The 15,808-nt window shown below is 55.1% G+C and overlaps 1 protein-coding gene across 1 annotated transcript in view; it reads left to right on the plus strand.

Annotated features, from left to right (window-relative positions):
- The first annotated feature begins 6,924 nt into the window (after window positions 1-6,924).
- LOC131999567 (membrane progestin receptor gamma) overlaps window positions 6,925-15,808 on the plus strand; it is a 75,203-nt gene continuing 66,319 nt past the window's right edge. Inside the window, exon 1 of the mRNA XM_059372372.1 lies at window positions 6,925-7,303. The gene's annotated coding sequence lies outside the window, so the exon portion shown is untranslated. The remainder of the gene's footprint in view (window positions 7,304-15,808) is intronic.

Raw genomic sequence — 15,808 nt, forward strand, 5'->3', positions numbered from 1 at the left:
ATATACTGTGGTGAACTTCAGAGCAGACATGTTCCAGAAGAAATCATTATGTATTTAAGTTTCAGAAATCAAAATGTATCCTCTGATTATTAAGAAAGGCAGACGGGGGAGGCACTTGGGTAGCTCAGTCAGTTAAATGTCTGCCTTCGGCTCAGGTTATGATCTCAGGGTCCCAGGATCAAACCCCGCATCGGGCTTCCTGCTCAGTGGGGAGCCTGCTTTTCCCTCTCCTCTGCCCCTGCTCTCTCTCTCTCTCTCTTTCTCAAATAAATAAATAAAATCAGAAAGGAAGGAAGGACGGTCGGACAGACAGGCACAATTGTTGAGAGCACAAACTTTGCACCAGTCCTAAGTTGAGTCCCTGCCATGTGATCTTGTTCAAGTCACTGCCTCAACTTTCCAATCTCTGAAACAGGGACAGTGACACAGGGCTTCAGTGAGCATTCAAGGAGATCTGCTGTCTCTCGAGCTTACAGCACCTGACTGTCGTGAAAGCTTGGCAAACATGGGTTGTGATCGTCACTCTCAATCCTCTTGTCAAAGCGAAGGTTCCCTTCCCACTAAAGGTTTTGTGTAATTCTGTCCTTCCACGCCCAGGCTGACTGGTGTACATCACAGGGCTCAGGGGCCATTAGGAGTTGCCCTGCCCAGCCGGCCAGGCCCCAGGAGGTCAGCAGGGGAGCACTTCCGCCTCCCACCTCTGACAGCTGGGTGGGGACAGAGAACACAGCAAGCTTCCTGCTGCCTTTCCTGAGAACACAACTTCAAAAGGTCCACACCCAGATTTTAAGAAAGCCTCAGGCCCAGCGCCAGCCCCCCTCCTCCCTGTGGTCAGCACCCTGTCCCGGTCCTGCTGATAGAAGTGACCACCCAGAACGCCACTGAGAAGGCTCTGGATAGCACCTGTCCCCTCTCCATCTCAGAGGAAAGACCCAAAGCCAGAAAGGAGGAGGCCCTTGTCCTTAGCTGAACCCCACTTGGGTTCAGATCTCGGCCCTGCCTTTTCCTAGCTAGTGGATCCACAGCAGTGGGTCAGAGTGTCCCTGTCTGACCCCACAGATATCCTTAGTATTGTACCAAAGAACGCGCCAGGCAAGCAAGGCTCAGAGGCCGGGTTACCTGCAAGCCCCAGCAGGTGGGCGCCTGAAGGAGCATTTGGAGGAGGGGCTCCTTTACAGGTGGGGACTTCAATCAAGGCCTTACCTTGCCTATAAAATACCTCTACAACCAGGCCTGAATGCCACTATGTGTCTGAAACCTTAGCTTCTTTCAAATGCAAATATCCCACAGAAGCAGCCCACACAGGGACCTGTGCTCATTTATACCTGAGTTTGAATAGGTGTATTCAACAGCCTTCCCTGAACAAGGGACTAATAATAATTACTATTATTATATATTCAGCCAAATGTTTATTGCACAAACAATATTCTATCTCAGGAATCAAAGAATCACCCGTAGTCCGAAACCTTTCAGTTTTCTTCTTTCCTCCTCGCCACCCAGCTCCCCTCCAGTCCTTGGTCATGCCTACGTACAGCTGGACTCCTGCCCAGGGCAATTTCGCACTCAACACTGGATCTTTAGCGATCCCCCGTGTTGCAATCGTCCTCACAATTAGCTCTTACGGTGGGCGTGCTGCTGCTCACCAGAGCGCTGGGGCTGGACGCTTAGGTGACTTCAAGTTCACTGTTTTTAGATAAAATGCCAAAACTTTGTTCCAAGAGCTTTTTCAGTGTCTGAGGATTATTCCCTTAGGATACAGCCTCAGGTGTGGGACTGCCACGTTCAAAGTGAGGAGTTTTCTGGTAGCTCTGGGAAGAGAGCGGAGTCCAGGTTTTGCCTGGAGCTTGCAGACAGCTGGTGCCTGGGGGCTGAGAGAGAGCTAGGGGTCAGGGAGGGGAGGGTCTCTGGGTTCAAGGGGGCAGTCAACCTTTGCTGGGGTGAGGGGAACAGTCCTTGAGGGCAGTTAGTCCTGGAAGGGAGGCTGCAGCCTCAGGCTGAGAGCAGATAACCAGGGGCTGCGGGGAAGAGCGCTCCCCTGCTCCTGACACCCAATCTGCACCCCAGCACTCCTCTGCGAGAGCTTGACTCCCCTCTAACAGGTGCTGTGTCCACACCTGGTGTGTGGGGCTCAGGGGTACAGGAGAAGGAGAAGCCTAGGGAAGCGCTGAGGCATGTGCATGGATGGCCCCCCAATCCAGGCAGGAAGCATAGCAGCAGTCTCTGCTGGGGCACGTCTGTCTGCCATGGCTCAGCTCTGGAGCCGGCTGGGCAGGCTCCCCGTATCTGGATGACTATTTGCGGTGTGCTGGGCCCAACCCAGGGCACTGCGGGCAGGATGATAAGGACACAGACGGGGCTTCGGCTCTTGGACACACCCAGAGTCAGGCAGCCCCCAGAGTCAGACTACCTCCGGGTCTCCATGCTGTCTGCTTCCCAGAACCACCTGGGGAACTTTCGAGAAGATCCAGGTCGCCACCTCCAGAGATTTGGGTGGAACGGGTGGCTTGTGCTGACGTCTCACCAGGATGGAGTACCACTGGGTTAGATATTGCATTTTCTTGGTGGGGCGTTTTTGGATGCAAGTACGGAGGCTATGTGAAGCCACGAGGAGAAAACAGAGGTTGCTGTGAGTTGGGATGGTGTTTGCGGGAGGAGGGGGCCTACATTCCCTTTGTCATCTCCACGTGTGCCCTTCCCCCAAAGAAACCCGCCCCCAAATAGACAGGTGCCCTCCTCTACCGATGCGGTCCTGCAGCTCTCCCCCTGCAAACGGGGTGCTGCCTGAGTCCCTTGTATGCGGGATCGTGGACCCTCGGCCGCTGTGCAGATCTGCTTTGACCTACAAAGCTCACACGAGAGACCCTAGTGGTCTGCTAGGTCCTCTCATGGCATCTCTGCTTCTTCTCCATGAGCATCTTTACTCCTTAGGTCAAATGACCCTGAAGGCCCTTCCAGATTCTCTTGTTCTTGATGGATACTGGCCCTGAGAAACCCAGCTGGCACAGGGCAGACTGGGACAACCTCCAGGTACCCCAGAGGACAGGCTCTCGTGGTCTTTCCCTGGGGAGGCCAGGGGCCAGGCCCTAAGCATGGTCCTGTGGCCTGGCGCTGGCCATGTTGGGTCCCAGACAAGGAAGGGGGGGCATCACCCTCCTCCCCTCTCAGCATCTTCTCCTCCACACACACCATTCAGGGGCCAGCCCTTCATGTTCCATCTACCCCATCCTGCTCCAAGGACTGCATCCACACCTGGGCAGGGTCTGCCAGGTAGGGAGGTGGGGGCTGGGATCTCCGTAGGGAATGCAAAGCTCTGTGACGCCCCACAGCTCCTTGACAAAGGGCTGTCAAGCCCCGGGCATCTGCAGAGTGGCTGAGGCACAGCGGGTGGTGAGCACACCCTCCTAGAGCGGTGTCTTTCCCATAGGTACCCCACGAGGGAGAGGTGTTAGAGAAAGAGGCACAAAGGGTGCTGTTGAAATAGCCATGACCAGGCTGGGAGGTGTTGGGATGGGAAGTCAAAGGAAGGGGAGTCCCGCAACTTACCACCCCAGCCTCCTGTCTCCTTCTTAGACAACCAGGTGGGGTGTCTCCCAGGCAGCTGAGATGTGGTGGGAAATTGAGGGATCACGAGGTGTCCCCAGGGGGAGGAAAGACACAGTATTGGGTTGAATGGTGTCCCTTAAAAAGATAATGCCATGTCCTAGCCTCCAGTCCCTGTGACTATGAATTGATTTAGAGAAAAGTGTCTTAGCAGGTGTCATTAAGTTAAGGATCTTGACATGGGATCCTCTTGAAGCCAGTGACTGGAGTCCTTGTGCAAATAAGAGAGAACACAGAGTGACACAGAGGAGAAGGCTGTGTGATTGGAGCCAGGCCACCGCAAGCCCAGAACCTCCCAGAGCCCCCAGAAGCTGAAAGAGACAAGGACTTGGGGTCGTATGGAAATTTCCAAAGGGTTGTGTCCCTGCAGACACTGGGATCTGAGACTTCTAGCCTCCAGGACAGTGAGAGAGTACGTTTCTGCAGTTTTAAGCCATTGCACCTGTGGTGATTTTTTTCAGTCACCCTAGGAGACCAATGTCTGAACACAGCGGCCCAAAGGGAAGCTCTTCGAGAAGCTCCCATCAACCACAAACTCTCCCTGAGCGGCCACTTCTTCTCCCATGGACTTGAGCCTACTTCCGGCCCTGATGAGGCAAAGAGAAAGCTTTGTCAGACGCACTGTAGGGCAGTGCTGGCTCCTCTCCCAGCCTCAGTTTTCTCATCTGCAAAGTGAAGCAGTGACCCTGGCCTGAAGATTCCATCACAGGGACCCAAAAGGAGGGACACGACCTGGGGGCAAAGTGAGGGTTGGGTGCACCCGAGTCCCACTGTGATGTGCGGGTGCATGATTCCTGCTGTCTGACAAGGTCATATGGACAAAGAGGACAGACCTGCTGGGCTCCTCCAGGAGGAGCTGGCCAGACCCCAAGGAATAAGCTCCTTTTTGGGAAAAGTACCTCTGACATGGGGTGCCAGGCACACCCAGGTGCCAGGGAGGGCAAGAGGGAGAAAGTCATATGGATGGGGAGGGAATGTCCTCCAAAAAGGGAATTGTTGTAAAAGTGTCCCAAGGAGAACTGACATTTCTGAGTGACACCTTCCTTTTCCCCCTGCCCTCCCTCTAGCCTCTAACCACTTGCAGATGAACCCCCCTTTCACGGTCCATCTCTCCTTGCCACGAAGAGAGGCAGTGCCCAGCCCAGCATGGGGCAGGTCCACACTTTTACTGAGGCCCTGGAAAAGAAACAACAAAACCTGTGTTAAATTCACTCAGTGCTCCTAAGTTCACAGAGCACTTCCAAAAGTGTTCTGTGGTCACCGTGATAGCCCTGCAAGGAAAGAGCTTTGGATCCCACTCTACAGATAAGAAACCAAGGGTCAGAGAGGAGAACCAGCTGCTCAAGGCCATCTTGACACAGGCTGCCTGACTCCTGGTGCTCTTTCCGTGTCACTTCACTGCCTTCTCTGACATGTCCTCTGCCACCTCCCTGGGAGATTTGGGTATCTCCCAATGGGTGTGGCCTCAAAATCCTCCAAGGTCTGCAGCTCCCAGCGTTGCTTTGCAGACCCTCCCTGGGACTGTAGCACCCTCCCCTCTGCTCCCAACTTTGTACCTTGGCTCAGCTCCTTCTCCTGGGCTCGCATGCTCCTCCTAGAACATTCCCAGTCCTTCCCATGCTTCCTGTCCTTTTAGGCTGCACAGGGGGCCCAGACACTCTACAGAGTTCTCAAGTCCTGGTTCTAGTTCTAGCTCCGAATCCTTTGCTCCCTGTGTGACCTTGGGTACGTCACTCTTCCTCTCTGGGTCTCCGTTTCCTCCCGTGTGAAGTGGGGGAGTTGAACCCAATACTCCATAAATTCTCCATGTGGTCCAAAGCGCTCCCCATTCCCCCATCACCCGGCTCTGCCCTCCCTGTGTGCATCCACAGCTGCCCTCCTTGCTCCACATCCTTCTTCAGGGGGTCCTGTTTCACCATTCAGCTGGGCTTTAATCTTCCTGCCCCAGAGGTGGGATGGGGGAGCTGCCGCACCTGCCAACCAGGTCAAGACGGGCTGATCAATTAATCTGAGCACCCTCCTTCTGGCTTCGGAAGCCCCTTAATCTTTGCCCTTTGGGTCCTAAGGTGCACACAGAGAAGCCTGCAGTGGGCACAGGTGGCCCCTGTTTGCTTTGGCGGGGGATGCTGGTGGTGGGCTGTGTGACCGCTCTGTGTGCGCCACAGCTTCTGCAAGGGGGGGGGGGGGGGGGTGCGACCAGCCCTAGACTTTGAAAGCGGGACACCCTGTTCTGCCTATTCTGCCTCAGAAGCCCATCACTGTCACAGGCATCAAAAGATGACATCAGAAAGCACATAGCGCCGCACCTTGCCTTCCCCTTCTTCACATCTCATATGTCATTTAATCCCCCAAACCCTTGGGAAGGCAAAGCCGGGATTATTAACAAGGGACTTGTCCAAGGCCACTCTGAATTCAGCAAAAGCTGGACTGGGACCTGTTCCCTCTGTGCTGACCGTTCTTGTCAAGCTCTGGTTTGCACAGGCGGGCTGCCTGTTTGCGTGGCCACCTCACTTCCCTCGGAGAATTACCTCTGACAGGACAGGCTGATTAGACTGAGACACACGCACATACACACACTGCTTTACAGCTACAAGGAAACCTCAGCAAGACGCCCCATAGCACGACTCAGGATCCATAAAAAGGGCCTTAGAGATAATTAACTCACAGCAAGTGGGGAAACAGGTTCAGAAAGGGATACAGACTTGTCTAAGGTCACAGACCTAAATGGAAGCTTCAGGACTCCTGGTCCTGTGCTCCTTCCACTGTGTCTGCACATTTAACAAACATGGCAAGGCAGTTAGCAGAAAGAACCCAGAAGGCCTGGGCGGGCAAGGAAGGACAACCTCCATCTCAGTCTGGAAGTTTTGTCCAAAGGGTGCATGTTCCAGAATTCCTCGGGAGGTCGGGTGGGAGCAGGCAGGAAATAGCAGCAACCTGCTCCTTCAGCACCTGGGAGCAGCCTCACAGGCTGGAGGGCTGTTTCTTCATTGTCCCCTGTGTCCCTTCAACTCTTGTCGCTGTGTCCACTAAGTGGCAGGCGTCCAGGCCCAGCACCTTCCAGATCAGGGAAATGGAGTCCTGAGGAAAGGCAGAGGGTGGCAAAGCTCCCCCGGGGCAAGGGCATTCCGGAGAGAGCCAGTGGAGCTGACGCCAAGGCCAAGAACAGCCCGGGTTGGGGAAAGGACGTGGTGGGGTGGGGCTGCGGGTACCCAGTTGTTTTTTTTTCCTTTCCCGTGCTCCACCCGGTGCATTCTTCTGAAGGGCAGGCTCCCAGACCTTGGCCCCCAGGAGTAGGGGTGGACGTGAAGCACGTGAAAGGGTCCAAGGGGTGGGGGGGCCTATGCGCCCCTCGCGACTCCACCAGGCACAGCGCTTGGGTGGCATCTCCGGCAGGCGAATGGTGGGCGCCGCCCTGGAGGTCACCGAGTCAGGCGTCGGGGGCACGCGGTTGGGTGCTGGCAGGCGCCGGGAGGGGGTGCCCCCTGCCCTCGGCTCCTCCCCCGGGGCCGACGCGCCCCGCCCCGCCCTGCGCGGGAGGGCACCGGGGGCGGGACCCGCGGGGAGGCGCGCCGACCGGCCGGGCCAGGTGCAGCGCCCGCATGTCTGAGGGCCGCCGCGACCCCGGAGGAGTGTCCCGGTGTCCGGCCGGCCCGTGCCGCGCCCCTGCGCCCCTCGCCGGCCGCCGGCGACCCTCGTAAGCCAGGTAACCGAGGGCGGGACTCCTGGCCGGCTCCGCGCGCGTCCTCCGCGGCTGGGGGTCCACGCGCACCCCGCCGTCCCCACGCTGCCCGCCGCCCGAGGGCCGCCCCGAGGGCCGCTCTCGGGAAGTTGGCGCCGGAATGGCCGCGCATCGGGCGGAGCGACCGGCACTCGTGGCCCCGCACTCCCCGGCCCGGGGTCCTGTCCCGCGGGGGGCCGGTGCGGAGCCTGGGCGGGCGCGCGGGGTCTCCGCCGACACGGGGGATGCCGGTCTTCTCGGTAGTTCCATTTCTCACTCCCCTGAGCGTTTGCGTCCCTCCTCGTCCCCGCAGCCCCTTCACAGAGTCCTGCGCTGGGGACTGCGGAGTTGGCGATTTTTGGAGGGATGTTTACATTCGCGTCTCCCGCCGCCTCTGGCCAGATGCATGAGGGAGAGCCGGCCTCGGCAGGAGGGGTGCGGGTGAGGGGGCGGCCTCTGTCGGGGCGGCCGTCTGGGCCCTGCTGCAGTGGGAAATCCGGGCTTCTGCCCTGCCTTGGCATCCTTGGGCGCCCCCAAACCCCAGCCCTGCGCAGGAGAGAGCATGGCTCTCCTGCAGCCCGTCAGGGGCCTGGACGCATCTGCTGGGTTGGAGTTAGACGGTGCCCCTGCCCGCGCAGGACGGGAGAGAACAGACGAGGGAGGTTTGCAAATCAGAGAACTAACATGGACACATCTCTGATTTCACTCCTTCTCTCCCCCATAAGCCAGTGAGGCAGTGGGTCTTATTCCATTGACAAATGAACAAAAAAGGGACTCAAAGAAGTTCAATAATTTGCTGGGAGAAAATGATGTATCTGAACTTCAAGCCAGTCTCCTAGAACCAGATGGTTGGTTCTCCAGTTTTGCTGGGCCTCTGACTCAGCAGGGGTTCATTTCTTCTCCCCTCATCCCTTGAGGTTCTTCCCCTGGAAGGGGGAGGTCAGGAGAGGGTCCCACCAAGAAGAAAGAAAATCGGGTCCGGTAGCTCCTGGGGGAGAGAGCCAGCTCCTTGTCCGCCACAGGACCACAGGAGAGCAGGCACCTGTTGGGCTCACTGCTCTGGAGGTAGTGCCTGGCTCGCAGGAGGTACTCAGCAGACCAGAAGAAATGAACCTGAAATGACAGAGCTCCATTTGCAGCTGATGGACCTCTGCCCTTGGTGGAGAAAGAGGGTCCTCTGAAAGGTAGGACCCAAAAGGTGCCTACTACCTCAGAGGGTCCTTGACCTCCTTACCCACTTGGGGCAGTCGGCAAGCACATCCATAATGCTAGTGTGCCTTTCCAGACAGCAAGGGTTTCCCCAGGTCTACTTCTTTTTTTTTTTTTTTTTTAAGATTATATTTATTTGGTAGAGAGAGACAAAGTGAGGAAGGGAACACAAGCATCGGGAATGGGAGAGGGAGAAGCCAGCTTCTGGCTGAGCAGGGAGCCCAATGCAGGGCTTGATCCGAGGACTCTGGGATCAGGACCTGAGCCAAAAGCAGGCGCTAATGACTGAGCCACCCAGGTGCCCCACCCCGGATCCACTTCTTGTGGATCTCCACTTTCAGACCAGGGAGAAGCAGAGGGAGATGGGTTACATGCCCAGCTTTGCCCTGTCCTGGGAGGCAGGGGACCCTGTCCCATCTGCACCGGGGTCCTACCCAGCCCTCCAGAAAATCTTATTGGGAGCTTGACTCTTCTCTGCCTCCTCTCCCTCCTTACCCTTTCATGGGGGGCAGCCACGGATTGAGGGCAGATAACTTGCTTTTCTGGGCCATGGTTTCCTCATCTGTCACATGGGGACAAAAGAGTGTGCATGACTTTATGAGTGAGTGGTCCAAAGGGCTCTGTGAGCTTCTGTGTATGAGCTCCCCATGTGGGCTGTCCATTCTGTCTGGGAAGTGACCACACACCCATCTTGGCCTCCCTCAGAGAGCTGGCCTTATCCTGAATATACAGAAGGTTCACAGGAAGGGGTCACTGATCAAAAACAAGTCTCCACAGGAAGAGAAATTGCTAAATTTGGTGGAAAATGGGAGTTTTTCATCCTTCTCCCTAACCCCATGTAAGAAGAAAATACCTGGAGGCTCCAGGAGGAGGGACCAGAAGGGTATGAGAGCCCCTTGAGGTGCAGGTGGTCAGTGTCTGACTCATTCAAGGCCATGGTCAAGTGCGGAAAGCCCAGCAAGGGGTATTGGACTTTCCATGGCAGCACCCTGAAGACCTCTGAGGCCTTGCCAGGCAGTCCGTACCCCTGAACTCCTCTGGAGACCCAGCTGTCTGCTTTGGCCTCAGGACAGACCAGGGTGCTCAGAGTTGGTCAGTTTTGTTCCCTGGCGGAGGCCAGTGAGAGCGTAGCTGGGGTACAAGCTTTTGCAGCCCCCGTCACCACACCCACCAGCTGTCCCTGCACACACGCAGTGCCCTGACCAGCTTCCTACTGCCAGTGCCTGAGGCTTAACACGAACCCAGCAGAGGGAGAGCTTTAGACCCAGAATTTCTCAGCGGAAACAGTGTTTGAGGTCCTATCCCTGCTACCTCTACCCGGCTCGATTTTCCATAGTGTTTATCACCATCTAAAATCCTATTTTAGCCAGGTTTTGTCCCCTACCCCAGGCTGTTAGGGGTGATCAAGAACTGCTGTGGGAAGAATGTTCAGGTTACCTAGAGGGACAGCTCCTCAGCTGAGCAGATGGCCACCCACATAGGGTGATTTGAGAGAGCCAAGGAGAATTGCTTCCCTTAAAGCCCCCCTCCCCAAAAGAAGACTCACAAGGCTGCTTTCCAAAGGTAGTTGGTTCCTTTGGTACTGCTGAAAATAGTGCCTCTTCCAGGCAGCCTTTAAAAAATTCCCTGGGACACTGGAAAACCAAGGGGGACCAAAGCTGTGCCCTTGGCAGCCCTGGGAGAAAGGAAGGAGCTCCAGACCACTGGGCCAGGGATGACAAACCAGGCTGAGAAGGTGTGACCAGATGTGTGCACCAGGAAGAGTGAGGACACTGTCCTACCCAAGGTCCTGGGGAAAGCTTGGGGCTCTGAGGCCTCTCTTAGGAATCTGGTAAGAGTGGTTTCCTTGGAGCACTCAAGAACTACATAGGTGTAGGGACAAGCAGGATGGAGAAACTCGAGTTTGGGGGTGGAGAGGAGGGCCAAGAATCGTCTACAGTAGAAGCTAAAACTTTATGTGGTTAAAAAAAAAAAAAAAAAAAAAAAAAGCCTAGGTGCACTAAGTAGCTTCAGCTCCCAACCCCTGCCCCCAGTCATTCATCCAGCTGTCATTTTTAAGGAATTTTATCTGTGTTTTAAGGAAAACTCTGGGGCCCTGTGGAGTCATGTGAAGGATAGATGGAAGAAGATTTTCCAAGGAAGCTGGCAGGGGCATAGGTGGGAGGTGGGGTCCCTGGAGGCATTTCCTCCTCACACTCACGGGAAATGCAGTCCCTGCCTTCTTTCCTGATTGCTTGGAGGGGGCGATGGTCGCATTTTTAATACTGGGAATAAGCATTCAATAATTGTCAGCTGGTTGCCGGGCACTACAACCCAGCGGGCCACACAGATGGGATGGAGAGCCTGGGGGCCAGGGTGGTCGGCGCCCCCACACAGAGGAAGCTGTTCTCGTATGGGCCCACTCAGTAGACAAGTGGGGACTTCGGCTGTTTCCCTGAGCCCTGCTCTTGACCCCCAAATCCTTTTCCATTGCCACTGTGGTTTGCCATATTAAGATTGGGAATGTCCCTGTGCCTTGGTGTTGGGGGAGACGCTGGAAATTGTGCCTCTAAGGATGTATAGGAGTTTACCAGCTGCTTTGAAAAATTGTGGAGGAAGAGGACAGGGAGATGGAGGAAACAAAGGTAACACTTGCCTGAAGCAGTGATTCTGTCCTGGTGCCTCCTGGGTCCCAAGCCACCGTTGCTTCCCCCATTCTTGCTCCCCAGCTGCTCCCTGTGTCGTCCCTTCCGCTGGAGTGAGTGAGGCCCCAGCCTGAGACATAGCTCATGCATTTTTGACCCCTGGCCTCCTCTTTATCACCACCATCACGATGAGGCTGGTGGCTTCCAGCAACAGGGGATGGAAAAGTACCCCTGTTGTGACATGAGGTGAGTCAGTCCTCCAGTGATGGGGTGCTCTGTCAGCTCTGACGCCTGGACCTGCGCCCTGGTGCTTGGCTTGCAGTTGGGAACACAGTGCTCATTCCCTGGGGGCAAGGACAAGGGTGACTCGATATAATATTTTGAAATTATGTAGATGGTAGTGAGAAGCCAGTAGGTGCGAGAGAGACAATCAATTTTAGTGTCTAGGAGAAGAAGCGGGGCCCCCCTAGCCGTGATCCAAGGTGTAATTCCTGCCCACGCTGTGCCCTCGAAAGTGAGGTTTGCTTTAGAGAGCTGTCCTGGCTCCTGGCCTTGAACCAGGCCAGGGCCACCCCCAGCGTGCTCCGTGGTGATTTGAGTTGTGAACTCTGCCTAGGCATCCAAAAGGTGTTTTGCCTGGATGCACCATGGTCCTTGAGACGTTCTTCCCCTTTGATTATTCGGGGACCCCTGGCCAGGCTGACCTGAGCAGGATGATTGGGGCCTGTCCAAGGAGTAGAGCCGTCTTGGGCTTCTCAATCCTGTGGTCCCGCATTCGGCCACCCTGCCAGCTTGCTACCAGTCTCTGAGCTGGTCACTGCATGCCTGGTAGCTGGAGGAGGCTGATGGCCGGCGGGAACTGGATTCTAATCCTGGTACTAGTTTGTCACAGTGCAACTTCGGCCAGGTCGCTTCCTGGGCCTCAGTTTCCTCACCTGTAAAAGACAGCTTGGCTTAGATCAGGGTTTCTCACTTCAGCACTGCCCATGTCTGGGATGGTTCTTCTGGATAGTTCTTTGCTGTGGGGGCTGTCCCGTGCATTGTGGAGTGCTCAGCAGCATCCTCGGCTTCTAACCACCGCCCCCCCCCCCCGGGGGGATGCCAGGAGCACCACCTCTCACTCCTTTTTGACAACCAAAGATGTCTTGAGAGGATGCTAAATGTCCCCGAAGGCAGGATCATCCCTGGTTGAGAACCTCTGGGTTGGATGCTCCTTGATGACCCCCCTCGGATTACCCTCAGGATGGGGGACGCATTTGCCTTTTCTAGTCCCTGTTTTATAAACATGGCCTGTGTGTCAACAAGGAGCCCAGGGAGAGGGGTCCAGGGGCTCTTAGGGTGGGACATGCGCTGGGAAGAAAAGGGAGGTTCTGGGCCTTTGCCTCTTGCTGAGCACCAAGGCCAAGTCTGCTTTGCCTTCCAGACCTTGGGTTACATAAGAAGATGGGGGGCGGGCATGCCTGTGGCCGGCACATGCACTAGGGTCAGCAGCCTTCCACCAGTGACTAATCATCCCCCTGAGCCCTAAGGACTCAGCTTCTCCTCCTACATGGGCCTTTCTCCCCTCTCTCTCTGCCTGCCCCTGGGGAGGATACAGGAAGTGAATCAGCCCACCCACCAAGCAGAGGGGGAGGGGCAGAGCCCACTGGTGTTGGACACAAGGGCCATGCAGCCTCCACGGACTGGACCCAGCCCTGGTTTGGTCTTGTTTATTCCTCCCAAGTGAGCTGTTTATTAACTCTGTCCGCAGAAGTCCCTTCTGACCTCACTGCTTGACAGAAGGATGAAGGTCTCTTCTCCAGAGAGGGGAGGGGTTTTTCCACGGGTGCTGGAAGTAAATCGCTGTTCTGGGGATGACAGGCTGTGAGATTCGGGATAATGTTAACCAAAATGATTGGTTTGGGTTGTTCTTTCTGTTTCTTTTAAAACTTTTTTACTGGGTTTACTTGCTACAGAACATTGATTTCTGGTGTACACCATGATGATTTGACGTCCATATACCCTGCGAGGGGTTCGCCACGGTAAATCTGGTTACTGCCTGTCCCCATCCCAAGCTGACTTTTAGGCTCTACTCTTGACCACTTCCAAGTCTGCACAACATATCACTGACTCTAGTCACCATGCTGCACATCACAGCCCCATGACCTCTTCATTTTGTGATTAGAAGTGCACCCCTCCTGACCCCCTTTTTTTTTAACCATCTGCCTTGAAGGCCTATAGATGGCTGTCAGCGGCAGGGCTAGGAGCAGTCAGTTAATTAGACACAGTCCCTGCCTGCCGAGGCCTTCAGTCCTTCAGTCTGTGCGGACGAAGATTCAGTCTGTAACTGTCTTTACCAATCTGCCCTGTAGACTCAGTGTAGACACAAACAGAACTCTGTACTCGTTAAACACGAACTCCCCATCTCCTCCAACTGCCAGCCGCTGGTGATTACCATTCTTCATTGGGTCTCCACGAATCTGATCATCTTGGGTACCCTGTAGGAGCGGGATCAGGGGACACGCAGACTCCTGCATCTGGCTTGTTTCACTGAGCACCCTGTGGTAAGGCTCATTTGTGTTAAGGGGCATCTGATTTTCTTTCCCTTTTAAACAATTTTTGAAGACTTACTTATTTTAGAGAGAGAGAATGAGAGAGCGAGAGGGAGGGGAGGAGGGAGAGAGAGAATCTCAAGCAGTCTCCCTGCTGGGCACCCAGCCCAGCCCCGGGACCCAATCTCACAACCCTGGGAGCAGGGCTTGAGCCCAAAGGGGAGTCAGAAGCTGAACCGACTGTGCCCCCCAGGAGCCCCGGATTTTCTCTCCTTTCAAGGACTGACTAGTGTCCACTGTATGGAAGCACTGCGTGTTCTCTACCCATTCATCTGTGGACAGCCCTCTGGCTTGCTTCGACCTTTTGGCTGTCTTCAGTCATGCTGCTGTGAACACGGGCGTGCAGGTATCTGTGTGAGTCCCTGCTTTCAGTTCTTTGTTGGGTATATCCCCAGAAGCAGAACTGCTGGATGGTATGGAAATTGTGTTTAAGTTTTTGAGGGATCACTGTGCTGTTGAGGAAGAAGTATTAGAATTAGGCTTTGAGGATGAACACGAGCTAAACTAACCTAGCTAACCAAGCATCTTGGTAAGGGGAAGGCAGGGGAGGGGAAAGCCTAAACTGCACCATGAAACCCAGTGGTGTGTGTGCTCTGGGTTGAAGCAGGGTGTGGCGGGCAAGGAGGCCAAGGAGAGGGTAGAGGAGGAAGGGTCTGGGACCAGGCTGGGGAGCCTGGGCTCTGAGAAGCATGGAAGGGTTGTTTGGTTTTAAAGATTTGATTTGTTTATTTCAGAGAGCATGCGAGTGAGAGGCGGGGGTGGGGAAAAAGGGGGAAATCTGAAGCAGGCTCTGTGCTGAGCACATAGCCCATGGCGGGGCTCGATACCACAACCGGGAGATCATGACCTAAGCCAAAACCCAGAGCTGGGCGCTTTACCAACTGAGCCCCCCAGGTGCCCCTTTGGACAGGGTTTGTAATCGGGAAGTGACACAGACCGCTGGTGTCTTAGAAAGATGTCACAGGGGTGGTGTCACAGGTGGACCGGGAGGGAAAGAGGCTTAAGGCAAACAAAACTGGGTAACACATGAAGCCACACAGTTGGGGCGCGTGGAGGGTTCAGGCGTGAGGGTGGGCACGCTGCCCAGAGGCGACTGGGTTTGTGCCTTGGCGGCGGGATGACTGGTGGTGCCCCTGCTGGGTTGGCTTACAGGGGAAGTGGCTGGTCTGACAAGATGATGGAGGAGGAAGCCCAGGCTGGATGGCTTGAAGGGTGTCTTGGAACCACTCGGGTGGAGATGAGGGTTTGTGGGGTGGGCAGAGCTGTGGTACCAGGAGAGGAGTGAGCTGGTCAAGGGGCCAGGGGAAGGACTGCCATGGGATGGCACAGAGGACTCATCAGAGTTGGAAGCCAGGAAACGAAGCGGCCTCTTCCTGGGACAGGTCCAATCCTGTCCACTTTTATCAGTCCAGACAATCAATCTCTGTACTTAAGGCTGGGCACTGGGGGTGGGAGATACAGAGATAAACATGAGCCAGTGACTTCAATTCATTTATTCATCCTATAAAGCTTAGATAATGGAATGTGGCTGATACCTTTGCTCAGTTAAATATTTAATCACAGTGGGGTTAGGTGATAATGGAGCATGTTTTAAAAGTGTGTCATTTAGTCTACAGCTGGGTTTCTCACCTCAGCACCACTGACATTTTGGACCAGAGAATTCTTGGTCATGGGAGCTGCTGTGTGCCTTTGGCCGCGCCCCTGGCCTCTATACGCCTTAGATGCCAGGAGCTCTACACACACCCCAATCCATTCGTAGCAACCAAAAATGTCTTCAAAACATTGCCAAATGTCCCCTGGGGGGACAAAAATCACCTTTAGTTGACATCCTTTGGTCTGGAGGCCAGGAAAGCCTTCTTGAAGGAATGTTAATCTGAGTTCTAGAAGATATATAAGAATCAAGATAAAGCAGGAACAGGTGTGGGAGCAGAGGGGAGAGTATTCAAGGCACAGGTGACAGTGTGTGCAAAGGCCCTGAGGTGGGAGAGAGCATGAAGGGAAACCGGTGAAGGGAGCCTTGGTGGAGGTGGGGAGAGTGGCTGGTTTCTAGGAATACTTGGGAGGGA

This window comes from Mustela nigripes, chromosome 13 (assembly GCF_022355385.1).
Source record: "Mustela nigripes isolate SB6536 chromosome 13, MUSNIG.SB6536, whole genome shotgun sequence".
Lineage (NCBI taxonomy): Eukaryota > Metazoa > Chordata > Mammalia > Carnivora > Mustelidae > Mustela > Mustela nigripes.